The sequence below is a fragment of the Pavona decussata genome, unplaced genomic scaffold (assembly GCF_977016875.1).
Source record: "Pavona decussata unplaced genomic scaffold, jaPavDecu1.1 SCAFFOLD_64, whole genome shotgun sequence".
Taxonomy (NCBI): domain Eukaryota; kingdom Metazoa; phylum Cnidaria; class Anthozoa; order Scleractinia; family Agariciidae; genus Pavona; species Pavona decussata.
Window position 1 is genome coordinate 934,921 of NW_028145484.1, and position 22,489 is coordinate 957,409.

Below are 22,489 nucleotides of genomic sequence, written 5' to 3' on the forward strand. Positions count from 1 at the left end.
ACTTGATGGTAAAGCCATATAATAAATCCTTTATTGACCAAGCTTGTTCGGTCAAGATGGCTGGATATTGGCCTCGTCCTTTTTTTGCTTTTTTGATGGACCTCGACTTCGTCTCGGTCCATAAAAACGCAAAAAAAGAACTTGGCCAATATCCAGCCATCTTGACCTCACGCTTGGTCAATAACGCATATATCTTTGATGATCATTACGTTCGTTCTTAAAACTTGTATGTGTGATCAAGTTGCGATATCATAATGCGAAATTAGACGTTTTTGACGTTCTGTAATGTTACTACTAATACTACTACTACTACTACTACTACTACTACTACTACTACTACTACTACTACTACTACTACTACTACTACTACTACTACTACTACTACTACTACTACTACTACTACTACTACTAATAATAATAATAATAATAATAATAATAATAATAATGGTTTATTAACAGATCCACTGGGTGGCTCTTCTCTGTTAAATTACGATAAAACGCTTTCCAAACTATTTTCAGTTTTTCCAAAATTTCAAATTTCCAAAGAAAGCGTCATTTTTATGCTATTTGTGCGGGGATGAATTTTTAAGATTAAGTTTTTGTCGATTCTGACGGAGTAAAAAGTTAACACATCAAGAAAACTTCTTTTTAGCAGAGTGATTTTTATTGTCCTCATAAATTAGCCATTTAAGTTATCTTAAGTCTTATTTGTCTAAATCAAGGGGTCCGAAATTCGGACCCTTGGCTCAACTAAATCCGCAGAAAATGCGTTTTTAAAAATAATTCACTTTAATTCCAGGGGTCCGAAATTCGGACCTTTGGTTCAACTAAATCCGCAGAAAATGCGTTTTTAAAAATACAATAATTCACTCTAATTCTAGGGGCCCGAAATTCGGACCCTTGGTTCAGCTAAATCCGCAGAAAATGCGTTTTTAAAAACAATTCACTTTAAGTCTAGAGGTCCGAAATTCGGACCCTTGGTTCAATAAATACTTAAAAAATCTATTGTAAACATAAAAAACAAAACGCTGCAACTCCGAAGATAGGACAATTGCCTTGAGCAAAACCTCAAATCTCTCTTAAATGACTTGTGCTTACGATAAAAAGTGAGGTCAGTGCTATCCGTCAACAAAATTGCAAGGTTACTTGTCACACTATTTAATCTAAGTAGTGATCTCATCCAAGGAGAATTATGGATGACATTTATAGGGGACACTGTTTGGTGATGGCCTATTCTACTATAAGATAAATGTACAGTGTCTTAATTTATAAAGGTAAATTCTGAACAAAGGAGACATGTCATTTTTGCTGAGAATGTCACCTTATTTTCTCCGACCTCCAAACAACTGCTCTAAACTATCTAGAGGGTCCCCAATAGGTTTTTCGGGATCCGGGATTTGGCTTTTTTGAAGGTCGGGATTCGGGATTTTAGCGGAAAGGAGCGACGTTATTCGGGATTAGAATTAGTGACGGGACGCGGGATTTGACGATTTTACAAAGCGGGATGCGGGAAATGTTACTAAACGAGATCCGGGAATTCCGGTGCGGAAAATGTTCAAAGCAAATCTGGTTGTCACCGTGCTGGAAGAGAAAAGAAATTCATTACGGGTTCTATGTACTCTATGTCTTAACAGATAAAATTTCGTCAGTGCTCCCTGAGACCTTGCAGTTAACTTGAGCTGATAAGCCTAAACAAATGCAACAGAGCCTGCGTACACAACGGCATAAAGGAACTAATTCAAACAGCTTCGAATGCTAAGAAAATCTCCATTCTGTAAACTTGAGTAGTTTCCTTTATGATCAAAATCAAAAGGTCAACAGAGAGATCTCACCACATTTTGATCAAAAAGGAAAATCTCTAAAACGTACTCAGAAAATTAAGCACTTAATTCAGAAGTCTAGGGTACGTTAAGCAACCAGCGGGAGTCGTGCTTGGCCTTTCATCTTTTCAAATATCTGTTGCAGTCCGTGAATAGCAATGCTCTTCAGACATTGATGGCCATTATCCCTGGCTGAAAAGTTTTCCAAGGATCAACGAGATTAGAAAAGCAGTCCTCACCATTCAATTGAGAGAAAAAAGGAAAAAGAACAAGCTCTAAAAGAAATTGCAAACTGACTTATTGACTGACGTGATTCGCAGGAAACTTTGAAAACGTCTTAAATGAACGATGTCGTCGTTATGGTGGAAAGAAATAGAAGAAATAATCTTACAGCTAATTTCTCGGTGACCAAAGACCAGTGCTCAGATTTGCAGTGGGAATTTGCATCCAACTGAAAATGCCTTTTTACGTGGACGTAAGGGGCTTGAAAAAAATTATGACCTGGCCGGGATCGGGATTGGGCTAAAACAGCAGTCGGGATTACGGGATTGAGGGAAAATTTTGTCCGGGATGGCGGGATTGAAAAACCCTATTGGGGACCCACTATCTACACCAGTTGAAACATTTTCTTCCATTCAGACTTGTCTTTGACGGATGACAACAGCACTGGAACGTATTTCCCTCCATTCCGTAAAGAAAGAAAAAGAGAAAGAGCGTATTAAAAGCTTTATTCCAAAGTTAAATGTAACATGGACGAAGGAATATAAACAGGCACAACACTTCTAAATGTCCAGCGATACAAAACTAGGCCGCGTCTAGGCTCCAGTATAAATACATCCAAGTATTTTGAATCTATTTGAAGCTGTTTAAAGTATACCAAACACAACTGAATACTCTTTTCAACTTGAAAAGTTATACATACCAGAAGAAACATAGCCATTTCTCCCGTTCGTAACGGACTTGAATCGTGAACGCTGCTATCACTAGTATACCTGCCAACTTTTTCTGAGTCTCACGCGTGAGATTTTTGCCTCGTCATAAGCAGGATTTCCGAAAACGTTCGAGATACCTCCGAAGATTTCTGACCATTTTCCGAAGACTTCCGAACGTTGCCGAGAATGTTGGAAGATATTTCGACGACCTTTGAACAGTTACGATTCGAACGGTTGTAGACATTTGAAAGCTTTTGTGATTAATATAAAGAGCAAAGAAAAAAATACATAACAAATCTGAAATGAAATGAAGTTTTTTCATAACAACTGGTCCGGATTTGTGAGTCAGGCGTGAGAAATTGCCTTGATGCGTGAGATTGATGTCTATAGTCCGCTGGCGTGAGCCTCACGCATAATGCGTGAGAGTTGGAAGGTATACACTAGTCTATCGGTATGCTATTGTCCATCCCAGCACGTACATGACGGTTCCATGCACTGTCCATGCTCCTTCCCAAATCTGGCCTTCTAAATTCAAATAATCTCAGTCTTTCGCTTTCACTTTTTCGTTGAATTCCATGCTATTGGAAACTCCAAATTGTATTACTTGAGTTGATGAGAATGCGGGTCAAACGTAACGACCATGCTACAAAAGTAAATGAATGGCCTTTGTAATAGCAACGATCGATCTGACCGCCAAAAATGACCACAATGTAACGTTAACAGGAAGTTCTTTGTATAAGTATTTGAGTCACACAAGGTTCTGTGACATTTTGTTTTCCCCCTTAGTTTTGAAATAAAAGGGCCATAGCCGTGTCTTACTAGCAAAAAGCACCAGACCTAGTAAAGTGATATAACTGGTGGGCCCAAATATCTTTTTTGAGACAATTTGAAGAGTTTGTGTGCAAACTACGTGACTCTACATAGATCACGTGCCATGACGCACAACCGGATTCTTGACAGGTTGGGATTGCATGGTTCAAAATTATCTTTTCGTCGTTGGCAAGCTGAGCTGGTTTCAGTGGTTTACTCGGCTCCGTTGTGGTGTTGACTCAATTCGAAAAATGCAGGAAAATGTCATGTTGTTTGATGGAAAAGCTGATGAGCTAAACGTATGGCCTCGATGAGACAAGCCCGGGGGGGGGGGGTACTCCAAAAAAAATTGGGTAGGGGTGTGCGGCCCGCTTCCCAAAACCCTTACCCTATTTATGACTAAAATCTGCGATTTTCCCTACCCTATTTATGACTAAAATCTGCGATTTTCCCTACCCTATTTATGACCTGAAGTAGTTTCTTCTAAAAAAAATCGAACCCAGGACTAGAGTGCAAAAATCTATACCCTATTTATTACCAAAATGGCGGCAAAATGGCTAAAAGCGATACCCTATTTATGACCAAAACAGCCGAAAAACCATACCCTTTGGCGCGGCACATACCTATATAGCCCATATAAGGGAGTACCCCCCCCCCCCGGGGAGACAAGGGACAACGAACGGAACGGCATTTATCATGGCTCATGGCAAAGTGCTGTTTTTTGTACGCTGGCCTTTTGCGCCGTACTCAAGGTAATTATAAAGTTTCTCTTTCACATTGTAAGTCTAGCACTTGTAAATGACACTTGATGTATTCAAACTGGCGATAATGGGAATCTCTCAGGTCAATTTTTGTGCGTCTGTGTTTCAAGCTTTTTATACTGAGTCTTTACTGAAGCCGTTATTCATTTTCAAATCGCGCGCGTATTAGGTTTTTGATTTCCTGTTTCTGAGATGTTCGTAATATTTCTATGCCACCCTTTCTAAGGCGAAACAAACTTAACCGGCCTTTCGATGAACCCTCGTCATGAATTCAGTTTGTATGAAGGAGACATACATACCGTTTATATCGTTCGTGGCCTTTGCATGGCCAAACATAAATTTCCAAGAAGCAATTGTAAATGTCATAAAAGTCACTTCACTAAACAGAGTCGCGCTGTTTTTCATCGCACAGAAGATTTAGCGGTTTAGCAGGTTTAGCTGATTTACCATTTTTCATTAATGAATTGTTGTTTTGATATTTCGTTTTCAGGCTTACCGCAGCTGTTCGTTCAGAGAAGATTTCGTATTCACCACTGGCTGACCTCATTACCGGCGAAGTGATGTGGCTTCATCTATCTCCTAGTATCAAGTATAATTTTTTGCGCCATGTAATGAACTACAGACGCCAATGCAACGACTAATTTCATCTGGAAGATGTTCATTTAAAGGAGATGTGCAAGGCCAGGGACAGAAAGCCGTCTGGGGGCAGTGAACATATTTTTAGACTAATATTATTACTATTTTGTTGTTGGCCAGACGTGAACTCTGCTGAACCCTTAGCTCAATGAGCGTTCTGCGACAAACATGTTTATTACACGGCACTGCGTTTTTTTCACGATTATAGCTAAGTCCGAAAGTATGGAGGCTTGGTTTCTGTATAAAGTTAGGATTGCATTTTGCAAGTTTTTTGCGGATTGAAAAGTGGTTTCTGAGTGAATGTAGTATTGCATCAGTTTTGCATGATTTAAGCGGACTGAAAACCAAGGGTCCGAATTTCGGACCCTTGGTTTCTGAGTGACTGTAGTATTGCATCAGTTTTGCATGATTAAAGCCGACTGAAAACCAAGGGTCCAAATTTCGGACCCTTGGTTTCTGAGTGAATACAGAACCATCATATCTGAAAGCAAGGATCAGTTAGAATCGAGAAACTTGCCATGCACAAAAATTACAATTTTTGTCTGTCCGCCAGTTTTAGGAACTAGAACTAACAAGAATAAGTTGAAAAATTGCGTTCCTCTAAAATAGGAAAAACTAAGATATACTTTTAGTCTTGAAATTACACCAAAAACGTGAGATAACGTTACTTTTTAAGACACGAAATGAACATTACGATATTTTACGACAAAATTATAGTTTTTTGCAGAATAATTCCGAAGAAAAAGGTCTATAGCATACATTCTCGCGGAATTTTCGATTCTGGAAAAACTGAAAATAGTTTGGAAAGCGTTATAATTACAATTACAAAATAAATCAAATTGAATTAAGTTATTTACAAATTATACAGCAGAGACAGGATTCACGGAAAGCAATTACAGTAAAACTAGCTAATGGCTTTGTACTCTGTTTCCTATGAGTACACTTGGATCGTAACGATCAGTAGCTTGTGTAACAGGGGATAAACTCTCCTTTAATAGCGTAACGGAACAACAACAACTGCACTCACCAAGATGGGTGACCTCACTAACTCTACTCCACGTGTTCCTCGCCTAGAAGTCCTGGGGCGAGACTAATCCGGTCTCTTAGCAACGTTACACCCACCCCCCCCCCCCCCCCTCACCCTTCCTAGTGGAGGAGGGGTATTTTCAATGTCCTTCCCTACAAGGAAGTCTCCCATCCAGGCAGAAGCTTGGCTGTTCCTGATTGAACGTGTCGGTCGCCGGTTTACTCACGGTTGATAGCTGCGGCGTTCTCTGTCGGCGCCGGTTCCCCAGGTAAGGCGTCTGTGACACGAGCCGTCGGTGACTCCATCACAACACGCTCTCCAACATTCAGATCCACAGGAAGGCCTGCAACGCCCTTGACATCATGCAATTTTGGTCGAAGCTGAGCAGGCCTCGGTAAGTACGGTTTAAGATGGTTAAAGTGCAAAATCATTCTCGTTTCCATCTTTCCCTTGTGGGTGCCACCTCCTCGCACTGGATCCTGTACGTGACGTCACATATGACCTTCACTACTTGCCATGGTCCAGACCAGGGGCGATAGAACGCCCGGTATAACTAGCGGGGAACAGCCTTTTCCTGTAACCATACCAGATCATCCTCACGGTACGGCCTTGAGTTTCTCTTGAGCGTGCGTCGTAGACATCCTTCTGGTGACGGAGGTTGACCCTCATATTTTCACCCACTCATTCATATACTTCTCTAAGGATTTCATGCTGCTTCTTGACAAAAGATGGGTAATCAGAATGTTGTTCTGATTGAGTCCCCCCTCTCACTGCATCAATAGGTAATCTCAGCTCGCTACCGAATATGAGCATGCTGGGAGAGAAGCCGGTCGTTTTATGAGTGGGTGCTCGCAAAGCCAGGAGGACCTTAGGAAGGTAGTGATCCCACTCCTTCTGCTCCTCTGCAATCTTGAAAATAACACTGGTAACCATGCGGATAAGCCGTTCTACTCCTCCATCACACTTAGGATGGTATGGCGTTGTCCTCTGTTGGACAGACTCAATGAAGCTGCATAATCCGCGGAATGTCCGAGACTCGAAATTGCGACCCTGGTCGCTAAGCACTCCACAAGGGCAACCGAAACGACATACAAAGTTGTCCATGACAACTTGCGCGACCGTGGCAGCCTCTTGATCAGGCAAGGCGTACGCTTCGGGCCACTTGGTATACATGTCCACCACAACAGCAACAAACTTGTTTCAGGGTGTCGAAAAACCTCTGACAGTCGTTGTCCCACACAAAGTTCCGCCTCTTCTCCTCAAGCTGGAAAAGAGGACTTGCAAGAGTTGCAAAATCCGGAATAAACGTTCTGTAGTAACCAATCTTTTCCAGAAAAACACGTAATTCAGACACGTTGGTCGGAGGTGGCCAGGACTTCACTTCGAAAACCTTATCGGGGTCTGTGAAAACTCCTTGAGCCGACAGGATATGTCCAACAAACGATGTACGGCGTGGTAGCAGACGGCATTTCTATGGCCTCAATTTCAACTCGGCCTCCTCTATCAGAGAGAGAAAGCACGATCTAAAGACTCACAGTGTTTGACAAAAGTGGCACTAAAGACAAGGACGTCATCAAAGAATGCCAAGAGTTCTTCCCATGTCATTCCTGCCAAGAGACTTGCAATGTGCCGTGCAAAGAACGTATCTACGTTACATAGCACAAACGGTACTCGTTTCCCCTGCCAGTGTCCCTGCTTTGTAGAGAATGCTGTTTTCTTCCTGTCACGTGGGTGAATTTCAAACGCATGATAGGCAGACACAAGGTCCAGTGTTGAAAAAAAATTTCCTTCCAGTAAGAGTATCGATCATATTTTCCACCCTTGGAATAGGGTAGTGTTCCTTGACAGTGACACTATTTAGCCTGCGGAATCAACACAGTAACGGTAATATCCATTCTTCTTAGAAGCTAAAACGACTTGTGCACTCCAAGGACTGGTAGACGGCTCTATCACATCTCTCTCAAGTAACCTTTGCGTCTCCTTGCTTATGTATTCCTCCTGTTGAGGTGAAAAGCCGCGCAGTGGAAGTCTCGCAGTAGTTGCAGTTCCAGTTTTAATTCTAAGTTGTGCGTGAGCACAGTGGCCAATATCGCGTGGTCCCCTGAATACTGCGTTCAGCTTCTGATCTTCCGTTATCTGATCGTTATCTATAGGGAACAGTTGCCTCATCTCGTCAACTACAGCCCAAACCGGTTCCAATTCAACTGACAATACATTGCAATTCATTGTTCCTATATGGCTGTCATCAGAGGTGGACTCAACCCTGTAATTTCGCGCTGTGGGTATTGCTTGGCCCCTCACTACGGCTGGACAGAACTCGCCCACACCCGTGTCCTTATAGATCATAACTGGTTGATCACAATAGTTGTAGAAACGAACTGGGACTGATCTGTTACTAACTGAGGATAAAGTACTGTGCACTGAAATTGGGAACCTTTCAAAGAGTTTATCCATGGGTTCATGGACTCCCTGAATTCCTTCCAAGTTTGCCCCATAAACCTGGCACATCAATCATCTTTGCGATCAGGCTGAATAGCAACAGTTTCTACCAGGGAGACTCTGTGCAACCCCCCCCCTCCCTAACTTGATTCATCTCTCAATTTCAACTCTGTGTTTGCTTCAGCGTGAAAAATCCCTTGTTAAAATCGACAACACACCTATTGTCCCTTAAAAAGTCCACCCAAAGTAGGGCACTCTCCCTTGAGGGCTGTGTCTAGTTCCATAGTTCCCAAGATGTCCAGCTGTGAGCCCTTTGCACCCACGACCTTGGACCCAACCTTTCCAAGGGTGTCGTTTACGCCAATATACTTAAGAAATTCGTTACTCAAAATACAGATTGGGCTACCACAGTCCACTACTGCAGTCACAGGGACCCCTTTGATCTTGCAGTCAGGTAACAACACGTTAGATTGACTGGAGCTTATACGTATCACTTGGTAGTTGGTCTTCTGGCGGGGGAGCGGCTCGCGTTTACAGTCTGTCTCCCGCCCTGTGCAAGTTTCCCTGCTGGCGATCTCTCTGAAAATGGGACGCAGACCCACATGACCAACACCCCTTACCCCTGCCATTAGCCCATCCGAACTGGGGGGGGGGGGGGGGGAGCTGTAGTTTCCTTGAACGCCACTTGAAGGGGTAGCATTACCCACGGCTTCGACTGCATGGTTAGTCGTTCGATTTTATCTTCCAGAATTTCCCTCGAGGCCATTTCGTCAATCCCATCGCTGGAACCAGTGTGTAATTATAAACTCTCCTTTTGTAGCGTAACGGAACAACAACAACAACTGCACTCACAAAAATGGCTGTGTTCTTAGCCTCGAAGTCCTGGGTCGAGACTAATCCGGTCTCTTAGCAACGTTACACTTGCTTTAAACTTTTTCAGACAGTTCCACTCTCACTGACTGCAATCGGTGGGATTTAAAAGAATGAATCCGCTTTGAATATTACATGCAGGTTGTTTTGTGACTCAAAACTATCTCACTTTAAAATTGTTGATAGCATAATTAAAATATAAGACAAATTATATAAAATAAATATAAAATATAACAGTCAGCATAGTAAGGCCTCGTTTTAAGTCGATGGCAGATCAGTGGGCTGGCGGGTAACTAAATTATATTAATAGTCAAGCTAATACACAGCTCGTGTTTACGTGTAAAACCAGTCTTTCCCACCTAAGCAAGTGACGCGGCCTAGCAGCAAAGCACTTTCAAGACAATTTGAAAACCGCTCGCAAGCTCAGGATAGCTCGGTTAGATGGGTAACACATGCAGGCACGCCTGCCACCTTGCTTATCGTGTAAAACGGGGATAAATGTCGTAAACATCTTTGCAGGATGTTGCCTATCGTTCTGTTTCTCCTCAGTAAGATGCATTGTTGCGCAGATTTATGTTGTACACAGTCATGGTGATACTAGTGCTTTTATAATTGTAAATATCGTTCTTTATCTTAATATGTGGCAGTATATTTATTGATGTACAAAACGGCAAGGATACGTTTTGAAACCTTATCAAACATGTTAAGCCGAACCCTGCTTGCCAGACATCATATAACAATCTTCTACCATCTGTGAAGGCCGTACTATTAACTTTACCGACTGTGCAAACCGTTAATGAATGGTTAGTATTTAGTGTCGATGGGTCGGCTCAAAATTTCTTTTAAATGGCTACACGTGCTATCCACGTACAGCCAAACCTCTAATTAGCACAGGCAGAAGGTTTTATCAGAATTTTATCTGCCCGGTCACTAGGGTCTTTTATTGTGGAGGTTCGACTTTAATCGTGCTTTGTCCCCCCTCTCAGTTCCAGTAAAGAAAAAACCTCACGCAAGAATACGTATAAAAGAATGAGAGTGCAGATAAAAACTGCCGTACAGGTGATCTGTAAACTACATTTTCTATTGCTTTTTACAAGTACTGTAATTATCTCTAATTCTGACTGTTCCTCAGACTAACGTCGCCTTAATTCTTATATCAGAACTGTTATTTTCTTCCAACTAATGCCCGACTGGCCCGCCTAACTTCGCGCAGCCTGTGTAGTAGGTGCTAGAAAGGACGTGTACAAAGGGGAATCGGTCGCACGCTCGAAGCAAGGGAAGCACGCTCCCCTCGCTTCGCGCGTGAAGCCCTATTTCCCACTTTCCTTCCACTTTGTAGGGCCTGCCACGCAGGTCAAGTGTCGTTTTTCCTAGCTGCGAGCCGGTCCATGATAAGATGTTTTTAAGATAACTAATAAAGTTGTTGGTTTTCTGTACATCTGGGTCGCACCGCCTTTGAGTGTACACACATTTGAAGAACAGTCGGGTAAAAACGTGAAACCATGAACAATACGACGGGCGTTTGATTCTTAGAATTGAGTGGTTATTAAACATGACGACCCAGCTTTCACAAAGAAAAGAGCAGAGACGGCTTCGGGATGAACCTGTGATTTCCCTTCCCTCTCCTCTGATCTCAGAGAAGTGGGACCCCTTCATACGTCAATTGTGTCTACTCATCCTCGTAATTTCCCCTTTTCTTCCATTTATGCGCCTCCAAGAAAAGAGTCATTTGACAAACATTAGGGCCGGCCAACTTGAATACGTATCAAATATGAGCATTTCCCAGAAGATCGAAATTCCTGCATGTAAAAGTAACATAATAAGCCATTACTGGCATTGCTAAAGGGTAGGCTTTGTTTGCTTTTTCCACTGGGTGTCTATAGGTAACTATTACTTAAAACCGAGATTAAAAAAATCATCGTTGAGGTCTAAGCTCAGGGGTTCTCCCGAGATGCCTCTGCTTATTTAAATAACATTTCCCTCAGACCAAGAAGATTTTCGGAACCGGTTTCGCTTCTGGAAGCAATCAGTGGCAAGTCTGGTTGACTGATTAAAGGGTAACCTTTAATTCCAGTACGCTACAATTATATTTTGCGTTGGTTTGTCATTCGTATGCGCGCGGTCTTCACACGAAAGGTCTGGAGCGAGTGTGTAATGACAGAGTGGGACTGGGGGGAGGCGCTTAGCGGCTTTCGATCGATTTAAGAGAAAAATTAACAAAAGAAAAATACGACTGTTTTGTGGTCTTTAATTCCAGTTGCCAGTCACGAGTACCCGCACTGTCGTATTTGCAGGTAAGTGCTCATTATCTCCCGTGCTCGTCAAACTCTTTCTCTGTCGGGTTTTTTTTTATTATTTTTAGCATCCTGGCAGCGCCTTCAAATCACTTTTACTCGGATCAGTCGCTCTAAAATGACTCTCCAATCATTTTTGTTCTTGCTAGTGCTATCGTAGCCCTTAGTTTCTGTGTCCGAAAACCGTGAGCTGAATACTGCGATGAAAAATTTTTCGTCCTACATCTAAAATGTGTTGATTATACTTTACTTCAAAAATGTTTAATCACGAAATGCGCGATAATTTATAATGTAATGTAGTGTAACATAAAACCATGGTAACCAAAGTGAAGTCAAAACAATAACCGGACTTGCTAAGCCATGGTTAGTTGTTGTAGACTTCATGAGCTGCGGCTACCCCATGTTCTAATGATGCCGTTAAGACCAAGCTTAGCTGAGCTCAGTAGCCGTGATTTCTGGAGTCCTCGTTTAAAGCTCGATTCAGTTTACAACCAGATCTATAAATATAATCGGCCCTAAAGGCTGGTTGACACGTACGACGCAAGCATAAGCACAAGAAACCAACGTGTAAACCGCCGTGGGCGACGCAAACATTATCGCAAGCATAAACGCAAGCACACGAAAAGGAAATCGTTCCTTTTACTTGTGCTTGCGCTTATGATTGCCTCGTTGCGTCGCCAGTGTAAATCGGGATAACGCAAGCTTTAGCACAAGAGAAGAACAAGCAGCAACATCTCCTCGTCGCTGAATACTTCTTCGGCGTCCGCCATCTTGGATTTAAAATTTTGTCGCCAACATTTTAATTCACTGCGCCTACGCAGGAGTGCTCAACGGCAGTTTTTTCGGGAAAGCTGTGTGTTGTTCTGTAACGCTGTTTAGGTGCATGTACATTCTTTTTTTTTTTAACAAATTTTATTCATAAAAGACAATACTTATAAGACAGTACTTACAATACTTAACTTATAAGACAATACTTACAATACTTATTAATATGCTTACGTACAGTACTAACTAGTACTACACTATTACAATACTAACACTATTAACAATATAGTTACATTACTTACTAACCTTTTCTTGTGTTGTACAATTCTTTTCTTCAGCAAACAAAAGAAACAAACGAACAAAACAAAACTAAAAAACGTGAAGACGGACAAAAGTACACATATCTTCGTAGCCTTATAGCACAGGGGCCCACGTTTTCATAAATTGCTTTAAGTTGTTATTTTTCGCAGCAATTGTTTGCAGAATAGTTAGTTTGTTTTTCAGACGTAAAAGAAAACCTTCAAAGTTTAAGTTGCCACTGCATACACTTGTAGTGAAAATGTGGTATTTAGCAATAATGAGAGAGTAGTTGAGGACAAGCCAGGTTTTTGATTTTTTATGCCAGCCATAGAGGATCACGCTTTCGGATAAAGTTATTTTTTCTTGAAAGCTTTCTCGCCACCAGAGTCTAAACTGATTCCGAAAAGTCGAGGACACATGACATGTGGCTTAAAGACTGGCATTCGGAATTGCATAGGGGGCATATGTCAGTGTCTTTTATCCCAGCACGGAACAAGTTGGATTGCGTCTGTAAAATGTTATGAATAATTTTAAATTGAAAGAAAATTAATTTTGGTTCTTTCAAAATTTGGAATGGAAGCATATAGACATTTTGGATGTTGTCTTTAGTAAAGCCGTAATTTAAAATCTTGCTCTCAGCCGTTGGTATTGAGTTGCTATTACTTAATTAGTATAATCGAATAAGCTGTTTTTGTTGATGGAAGTCGGGCGAATAGTTCTTCCTCATATGGGACTCCTCTCTGGATATCCGTATTTTGGATGCTTTTCTTCCAGTTTGCTGGGATAGCCTTTAATACGCCGTAATAGGTGGTAAAAGGCACATTTAAGTTGAATTTTGCTTTTAGATCAGCCAGAGTGAGAAAAGTTTTGTCTTCGGCGAGTAAATCTTTGATGTATATTATTCCGTTAATGAGCCAGGAGTTATACAGGATTGGTTTTCCATCCACGAGAATGTTACTATTGTTCCAGATTATTTGGTTCTGTGCTGCTTCATCATTATCGGTTAAAAGCTTGAAACATTCTTTTTTGTTTAATAATTAACTAGCGTGGGAAAAAAAGAGCCGCTCCTCACTACCAGCAAGCGATGTACTTAGCCTTGTTGTTGCCAGCAAGCATTTATTGAAAATCAGCATTTCCAGCCAGAAATGTGTTTTGTCTTATTTGCCAGCCAGCAACTGAACTACGTGTTCCTCGATTGCCAGCCAGAAAACTGAATTTTGTCGTTTGTTTTACCAGCAACTGAAACTGATTTTCCCTAATTGCCAGCAACAATTTTTGTTCGTAGTTTATATATTAAAATTGTACAGCGACATTGTACTTACTTACAGAGTTTTAACAATTAAGGAAAAAACGCCAATGTGATAATGCCAGACGGCCAAGTAGTTGTTGACTTGTTACTGTGGGCGTGTGTGATTAATAATTTAAAGCATACAACACTAACACAAAAGCACACAAAAGCTGCTTTCAGAGCAATACCGTAGACTAAGAAATAAACACGTTATTTGCCGGCCTTGGTCAGTCCGTATTGGGAAAAACTATGCCCGAGGTCTTGAGTACGCCCCAATACGGACTGACCAAGGCCGGCAAATAAGATATGTATGCGAAATTAAGTACTACCTCCCTGAATTGATGTATACGTTCAAAACAATCACACAGACGTTTCCTTCTTCCACTCGGTGAGGGTAAAAGGAGGAATGAGTTTGCGGAATGGAATGTGGAAAGACGTGCGGAATGGCATAATTATGCAAAATAAGAATTGCGGAATGACATAATTATGCGAGATACGATTCATGCATAATGACTCACAGAAATACATTTCACTGAAAAAGCGCGCCTTTTTTTGGGCGCCAATTTGCAAATACAGCCTTTTTGTAACCATTCAACCGAAGAATGCATCACAAAAACCCAAACGATGGTATCTTCGAATTCAAACTTTTTTCCTTCGATTCTCATCGCATAGCCGTTGATGCAACATAGCAGCTCGTGGACTCTTATCGTTCGTGAGTGAACACAAGATTTGTAATACATTTGCATTAAAGAGGTTTGCTTATTTACGTAACCTGGTTTCCATTCCACACGAGTCCTCCGCCATTACGGGAGATATTGCCAGAACACTAGTTACCTAAACAAACTTATATTTTCACTTCTATCAACCTGCGTCCTGCTCAGGCTCGTATCAAACTGAATGTTGTGCTAGCTGTTTTACAAATCCGACTTGACTTTAGCATGACTATAGCGCGACGTGGTTTCGGATGGCGGTCGGATTTAATATTCAGTCGAACTCAGTTTAGAAGGAAAAACTGTCAAGCGGTTGTACTGGAATGAATCCAAGATGGCCAAATTAACCACATTTTGTTAAGTAATAACATGGTATTCATATTTTATAAATTCGGAGTTCAAGCACGACGTTTAAAATGGACCTCGATCGGTTCTGATGGCGTCATTGATCAAACATTACCGACAGCAAATTGCTGAAGAAACTGGTAAATTTAGCTGCGGAAGAGGTAAGGAAACTAAGAGAACACTTGACAAATCATTTGTTCTAACAAATACTCATCATCAACGACAACTCGAACCTGCATATAAAGTCAATAACGTCATGAGCCATTTTGAACAAAGCTCATGATCTGGGCCGGGTTCGCAAAGCTGATTTACCAAGGTTTATATATTTCTTTCAGTTGAAAAGTATTCACATAGCTGGATCTTTTATAAGTGGCATGCAAATTAAAGTCAAAATAAAGGACAAAAACGTTCACAGAAATCCACATTGATAGGCTATTAATAAATCAAGATGCAAAATTGGTACTTATCTTTGAATAGCTCAACCGGCTTTCTTTGATAGCTTGGCCCTGGCAATTTGCCTTGTTTACAGCGATGCCCAGAATTTTTGTCAATGTACCCAGACTTCCCGAGGTCTGGGAAATATGTAGACTGGATTCCCATGATCTTCAAGGAAGCCCAACACACTCGGTGGTTTTTAAAAGTTAGTTTAACCCCCCAAATAGTTGAAATTTTAGGTTCAAAGTGATCCTTTTGGGGGGGCATAGTATTATTCCTGTACTTAACTCAAAAGTAACTCTCTAATCCTCAAATGGAGTTATTTTTTATTCTTTTTGAAGTTACTTAACTCCACTACAAGAATGATCTAACCCTTTATGACGTTTTATTAACTTCAGATAAAGTGACATCAAGTTAAGGAGTCACCCTCGAGTACGCTTACCTTTTGGTATTGGAGATAGTTTTCCCAGTTAGAGTATTATGCAATATTTCTTTGTACTTCATCAATATTTAACGATGGTTTCAACATATCGATTTGTATATCGAACTCAAAGCTAACAAGACGCGCAGCCAGAGCTAGCTTTAACCGCGATTTCAGTAATTCTGAGTATGTGTATAAGGGTTTGCTCTATAATACATTCTCAACCAAAGGATAAATAAAATTCAAAGTTTTCCTAAGTAAAATGAAGGAAATTAGGAATAGAAAAGTATTTTAAAACGCCGCGTCATTTACTTTGCTACAATTTTGACACAGTGTCCTCAGCGAGCTCTTTGGCTGGCGTTTGCAATTGGTCGCCAGAAGAGACTGGAAATTCGCCAAAATAAATCGATTGGCGAAAATCGAGGGTACTCTACAGTCAGATTACGTATTAAAACCTAAAAACAACAATATCGAGACTGGCGAGTCAGCAATACAAATATTTATGCATCCTTCCTAAATTGACGGTGGGCACAACTGTATTAAACATGTCTGCAAAGCTCCCAAATTTTGTCGTTTTAAGCTGTTTAAATGCAAAAATGTTCTAGCAAATATTGGCAACATTACAAGCCACGAAATAAGATTCCGCAACGAACTAAAAATGAAGCTACAAAATTTGAAATATGCCTGAATCATCATATTGAATCACTCCCCATATAAGCTTTGGACTTGTATTAGTTCAAAGGACGTTTTAGTGGGTCATTCCTGTGCATATATTGGGAGGCAAGGGCCGAAATTTACATTTGAGGGACTTCACCGGTACATTTGGAATGTCCAAGTATTCGCTCCTCTAAAAAGTTGTTTTGAGATGAGCGCGTGGCTGTGCAACTGCCGAATCAAGTCATAATAGGAGAGATGAAACCATCAACTGAGGCTTCTCTATTTTGTTTACTCTATTTTGTTTTCGCAGTAGCAGCAATGCCATCAAAACAGCCTTCAGTCTAGGACCACTCTCACCCTTGTGATTACACTACACAAACACTAATGATTGCAAGCAAAGCGGGGGAGGAGGGGGTATGATACCGTAAGGGTATACCCCAGGTCTTTCTCGTAGATCTGTGTTCATTTACACAGAACCGGTGCGACATCACGTGTCAGTACCATACCACAATAAAACCAGAAACACTTTCGTTTTCAATCAAATTGGAGGGGGGAGGGGTGGATGGTTGCATGGTACATCGTGGCTCTTTATTTGTTTACATGATAGTGGTCCAAAATCTTAGTCTTGTCGTTGCGAGTCATATTGGTGGAAGTTCACGCCGGTAGCTGTACTGAACCGAGGTCAATCTGACTTCTCGATACGAAAACCTATGCGCGGGGTCGTCAAGGACATGTAGACGTTATGTGACTGTTCTATATTACTTTAACTGAATTTCTCCAAACCAATTTCGTTCCAGAATGAAACTCGTACCACCGCAAAAACGATTTATGTACCAGCATCATTCGATCATTCTGTCCTGAATTGCATTAGGGAATCAAAGTGACCTCAAAAAAAGATCCATGTTACAGTCATTAAAAACCGCAATCCCCGGTGCTTGAGTTTTAAAAGCTCACGTGAGCATGGAATGTGGAATGGTCGAGTTCAAATATTAGGATTAATAATAACTATCAAAGTCAATCTTTATTCAGGAAGCCAACATAACAGTTGACCTACTACGTTAGAAGCTCAAAGCTTGTTGAAGAATACTACAGGCCATTACGCACGCACGGTGATTATTGGCTCCGTAAGTTGGTTGAATGAGTGCTTTTATATTGAAAAGGTCTGGAGGTAGCCCATTCCTAACTTACATTTTTTTTTTCTCCTTAAATTAAACTCAATCAAGACGGAAGAAATTGCCAGGAAAGACAGCTGATTATCCGAAGCGGAAAAGTTGACGACAGCTGGAGCATCAGTCTTACAAAGGTAATTTTCGTGGTGCTAAAATCTGTAAATAGTTGGACATATTTTTTCGAGCTTAATCGGTTGCCTTTGAAAATTGTTTCAATTGCTAAATTTTAATTTACGGCTACGTTAAAATTAGCCAAAGACTAAAGTGTAGAACAAATACAATTTGAGTGCAGGAACACACGTAGATGAGCTATAAACCCGAGAACTCAACAACAGCTACATGATGTATCATAAATTCAAGTTGAATCGAAGATTTTTTTGTTTCTTGAATTCTGCGCCCAGCAGTTGATAGTTGATGTTTGATTTTCCGAAAGCATGACTACATGCCATAAGTAATCTCATAGCTTAGCATTGGTCAAACCGCAGCTATTCTTGCTTACAAATCGGGATGCTCGAAACATGTCTCCCAGGCCTAAACTCGAAGACGATGTTCATTTTCTTTTCTTTTGCACTCACCACTCAGTCACTGTTTAGGATTGGGCTTTGTAAACGCTGAAAATCAATCAAGTATTAAATTGATAACAAACTCAAAGATTTCCTCTGTTTGTTTTATTAACTTCGATTGGGAGGATTACTTCATCATGTTTTGAGTTTCGATACAGATTGTTAGTTTAATACCAAAAAGTTAGACTTTGAACTTTCATTCTCATCTTATCTTATGTTTTCTTATCTTATCCGGTAGTTTATTTGTAATTAAATACTGGTTATCTTCCTTTTTCTCAGTGTTTGAACTGGACTGGGCTTTTGCAATTTACGGTCAACTTTCAGTTATAAGTACTCCTTCTTTGTGCGCATTGCTAATAAGTAGAACGACTTACCTAAGGATGTTGTACACGCTGGTTCAATAACTTTGTTCCGAAACTGATAGAGTCAAGATGTACATGTACCCTACTGAACGATTGTAAATAGTTTTAATTTTGGATGTTTGTGATTGTTTTAGATTTTAGAATGTTTATTTGGGGAAATTGTTTTATATAGGGTTAACCTGACGATTTCCCCTTTCAGGGAGTGTTTTATTGATTAGTTGATTTCCTAAATAAAATATTAGGTTATGTTATGTTATGTTATGTTATGTTATGTTATGTTATGTAATTATGCTATAAAGGTTGATCAGATGTTGTTGTTGTTGTCCAGTGCGTCATAAAGGGCCAAGTATGTTGTTGCGTTTGAAGTTCTTCACTCTCGTCAATTCTATCTTCTTGATGATCTTTCTTCATATGCAGTAGAAAGACATTACTTCAAACTCACTTCATGCGTATATTAATCCAGTGTATTTCTAATGGTCTGGAGAAACGAGAAAACGTAAACGAGAGTATCTTAAAAACGCATACAGGGCTGTGTACAAAGGCCCGGTATACAAGAAGAAAATTCACTGACGCTGTCAACAACAGGCATCGTACTTCGCAAAGCTGTCAAGGTTCTGAAATGACGACTGGGGGAAATAAAAGAGTTCCCATATCTTTTTTTGGTGGAAATTATCAAGAGAGAAAGGCAGCAACATACTTTCATTTTAATGTTCACACTACAAGGTACATTATCACTATAGAATCTGAATAATCAGTACGAAAGGAACTACCACTCAGTAAGCTAGCTTTGCACAGCCCAATGCATAATTATCTATACATTTGGCACACACTCTGTTTTCACGCTCGTCGTTTTTGGAAGTGGGTTAGTGTGACAGTTGTGCATGGATAATTAATGTATGGGGCTGTGCGGAAATCTTTCCCGAATTGCTTAGATATTGTTTCTAATAAAATATTGGAGTTGGAATTTTTATTTGTTTCATCAAGATCCTTCCTTCGAAAATAAAAAACCGAAATCTACACGTCAAAATACGGGGAAAGAGTTCTGCGGTATAGATTGCGGTTAAATTTTTATTTTCGTTTTCATTTATTTATTTATTTATTTATTTGCGTGTGTGTGTGCTTGGCTGTGTATGATAAATTGATTAATATAAAACGTAAAACAACGGAAAAGAGCATGACCGAACCACAACACATTCGTCATAACCAGATAAATCCTCGACAAGTGACATAAATCGTTTCAAAAATAAACAGAGGCGGTTCTTTACTCACGTCTTTTTCCTGCGAGGCGCTGTGAAAGCTTATCGTGTCAAGTTTTACCAGCCTTCGATTGAGTTGTATACATCTCCCGTAATCGTGTGAAATGGCAACCAGGTTACGTAAATAAACAAACCTCTTTAATGCAAATGTCACGATTACAAATCTTGTGTTCACTCGCGAACGATAAAATTCCACGAGCTGCTATGTTGCATCAACGGCTATGCGATGAGAATCGAAGGAAAAAAGTTTGAATTCGAAGATACCATCGTTTGGGTTTTTGTGATGCATTCTTCGGTTGAATGGTTACAAAAAGGCTGTATTTGCAAATTGGCGCCCAAAAAAAGGCGCGCTTTTTCAGTGAAATGTATTTCTGTGAGTCATTATGCATAAATCGTATCTCGCATAATTATGTCATTCCGCAATTCTTATTTTGCATAATTATGCCATTCCGCACGTCTTTCCACATTCCATTCCGCAAACTCATTCCTCCTTTTACCCTCACCGTCTTCCACTTTAAACCCTGCAGGAAAAAGGAAAAAAGATAATTAACACAGGATAGTTATAACCGGAAGTGTATGTATGATGGGAAAGTGGTCAAGACTTCATGGGGATATAAACACTGAAAATAAAGCAGATAAATAATACCGCTTCCAAAACCCTTATACTAAAAAGTACTTTTTTTAAGTTACCAGGTGTCGACGTTTTGGAACATTTTCTTGAATAATCAAACTTCGGAGTAAAGACACGAATGATCATCACAGTTATGTACACAACTTAAGCAACTGTGAGAATTGAAACTTCTCAAGAATGTGAGTAGCTGTTTTCCACTCATTAAACTAATCATGCAAGCAGTGTATACAAGTCTTAGTCTTAGTCTTAGTCTAACCTGAATCATAAAATTTATTAGCGAACAGACTTTTCCACCTTCAACTTTCAAACCTGCAAGAAAAGCAAATCTTAAAGAAGTATAAGAACAAACCACTAAAAACACTCGCGAAGACTAAACTTGAACAAAAATACTAGGCGAAGAGGAAATTGGATGCTTCAAAAACTCTCATACTAAAGAACGCTAGTGAGTTGAGACCACTTTTCAATGGTTCCGGAATCTTTAAGAGAACAGAAACACATCTCAACAAATAAATGCGACAAATGTCGATGTTTTTAAACCTCTTAAGAAATCACAAACACTTCAACAGAAGTTAACTAAACAAGTGTCGATGTGTTAAAACCTCTTACGAAATCACAAACACTTCAAGAGAAGTGAACTTAATTAACAAGCGTCGATGTTTTGAAACCTCTAAAGAAATCGCAAACACTTTAACAGAAGTTAACTAAACAAGTGTCGATGTGTTGAAACCTCTTACGAAATCACAAACACTTCAACAGAAGTTAACTTAATTAACAAGCGTCGATGTTTTGAAACCTCTAAGGAAATCACAAACACTTCAGCAGAAGTTAACTAAACAAGCGTAGATGTTTTGAAACCTCTAAAGAAATCGCAAACACTTCAACAGAAGTTAAACTTAACAAGTGTCGATGTTTTTAAACCTCTTAAGAAATCGCAAACCATGCAACAGAAGTTAAACTTAACAAGCGTCGATGTTTTGAAACCTCTGAAGAAATCGCAAAGACTTCAACAGAAGTTAAACTTAACAAGTGTCGATGTTTTGAAACCTCTTAAGAAATCGCAAACAATTTAACAGAAGTTAAACTTTTTTATGTCTTTTTTATCTTTTTTATTCCTTTTTTTTACGTTTACCGCGTGTAGGTCCTTTTCAGTGTCAATCAAATTGCAAGACATTGAACCAGGTACGAAAATTTTAGCTGGCTAAAAGGTTTACCTTTTTTTTTCCTGTACACGCCGCCTTTCCTTCAATATTTATAGTAGCCCAGAATTCTTATTTGTAACTCACTATTGCGAGGAAACAATTTATGCCTTTTCTTACGAACATGGTACGTGGGTAGAGAAAAGAGGCCAGAAGTGTTTTCTGTAGTCGTATTATGTAAAGAAAATTAAAAACGTTTTGGTGATTCGGCATATAACTCAAGTTAAAAAATTCGATCTTACCTGAACTTGTGGAAGATTCTGACTGGTCTGCAAGCCGTTGAGGCTCCTCGCAAAAAGTAATTAGTTTCAACACTGGTTCGGTTGTCAAGTTTCGTTGTAAAACTACAATTGCAGTCGCTGAGCCGCGCCCACTGTCGGCGGTCTTGAAAGGGTAAAATGAGCCAGTTGTTATGTTTTTACATACCCTGCGAGCAGTTGGTTTCTCCTACGCCAAAAAGCCTCACACACTTTGATAGGTCATTGTCTGCTAAGTGATAGAGTCCAGTTTGTTTGGATATCCGCGGCAACGCAAAGGGTAGTAATTTACTAAAACAAACACACTGTCAGTTTTGCGTTTGAAGGTTTGCGCATGGCTAGGGAGACCAAAATGGCTAAAAGAAGTGTTATTTCCGGATTCTTCATTTTATTAGCTTTACAATGTATATAGCTTTCTAGGGTTTCTTCTCAAACAACGCACGTAGGAAAGATTTTCCGAAAGTTATCCTTGAAGGTCTACATTAACCTAAAATTGGGAAATGTGATGACTCAATGAAGGTTAGCTTACAAGGAACAACAGATTT

General features: G+C 40.1%; 1 long non-coding RNA gene and 1 pseudogene across 2 annotated transcripts in view; both read left to right on the forward strand.

Moving 5' to 3' along the window:
• The window catches only part of LOC146478304 (uncharacterized), a 172,558-nt pseudogene that overhangs the window by 38,839 nt on the left and 111,230 nt on the right, over positions 1-22,489 (forward strand). The window lies entirely within an intron of this gene.
• On the forward strand, positions 4,244-5,424 carry LOC146478305 (uncharacterized). The gene is made up of 2 exons (XR_014865101.1): positions 4,244-4,314; positions 4,814-5,424. It is a non-coding gene; the product is annotated as an uncharacterized LOC146478305 (long non-coding RNA).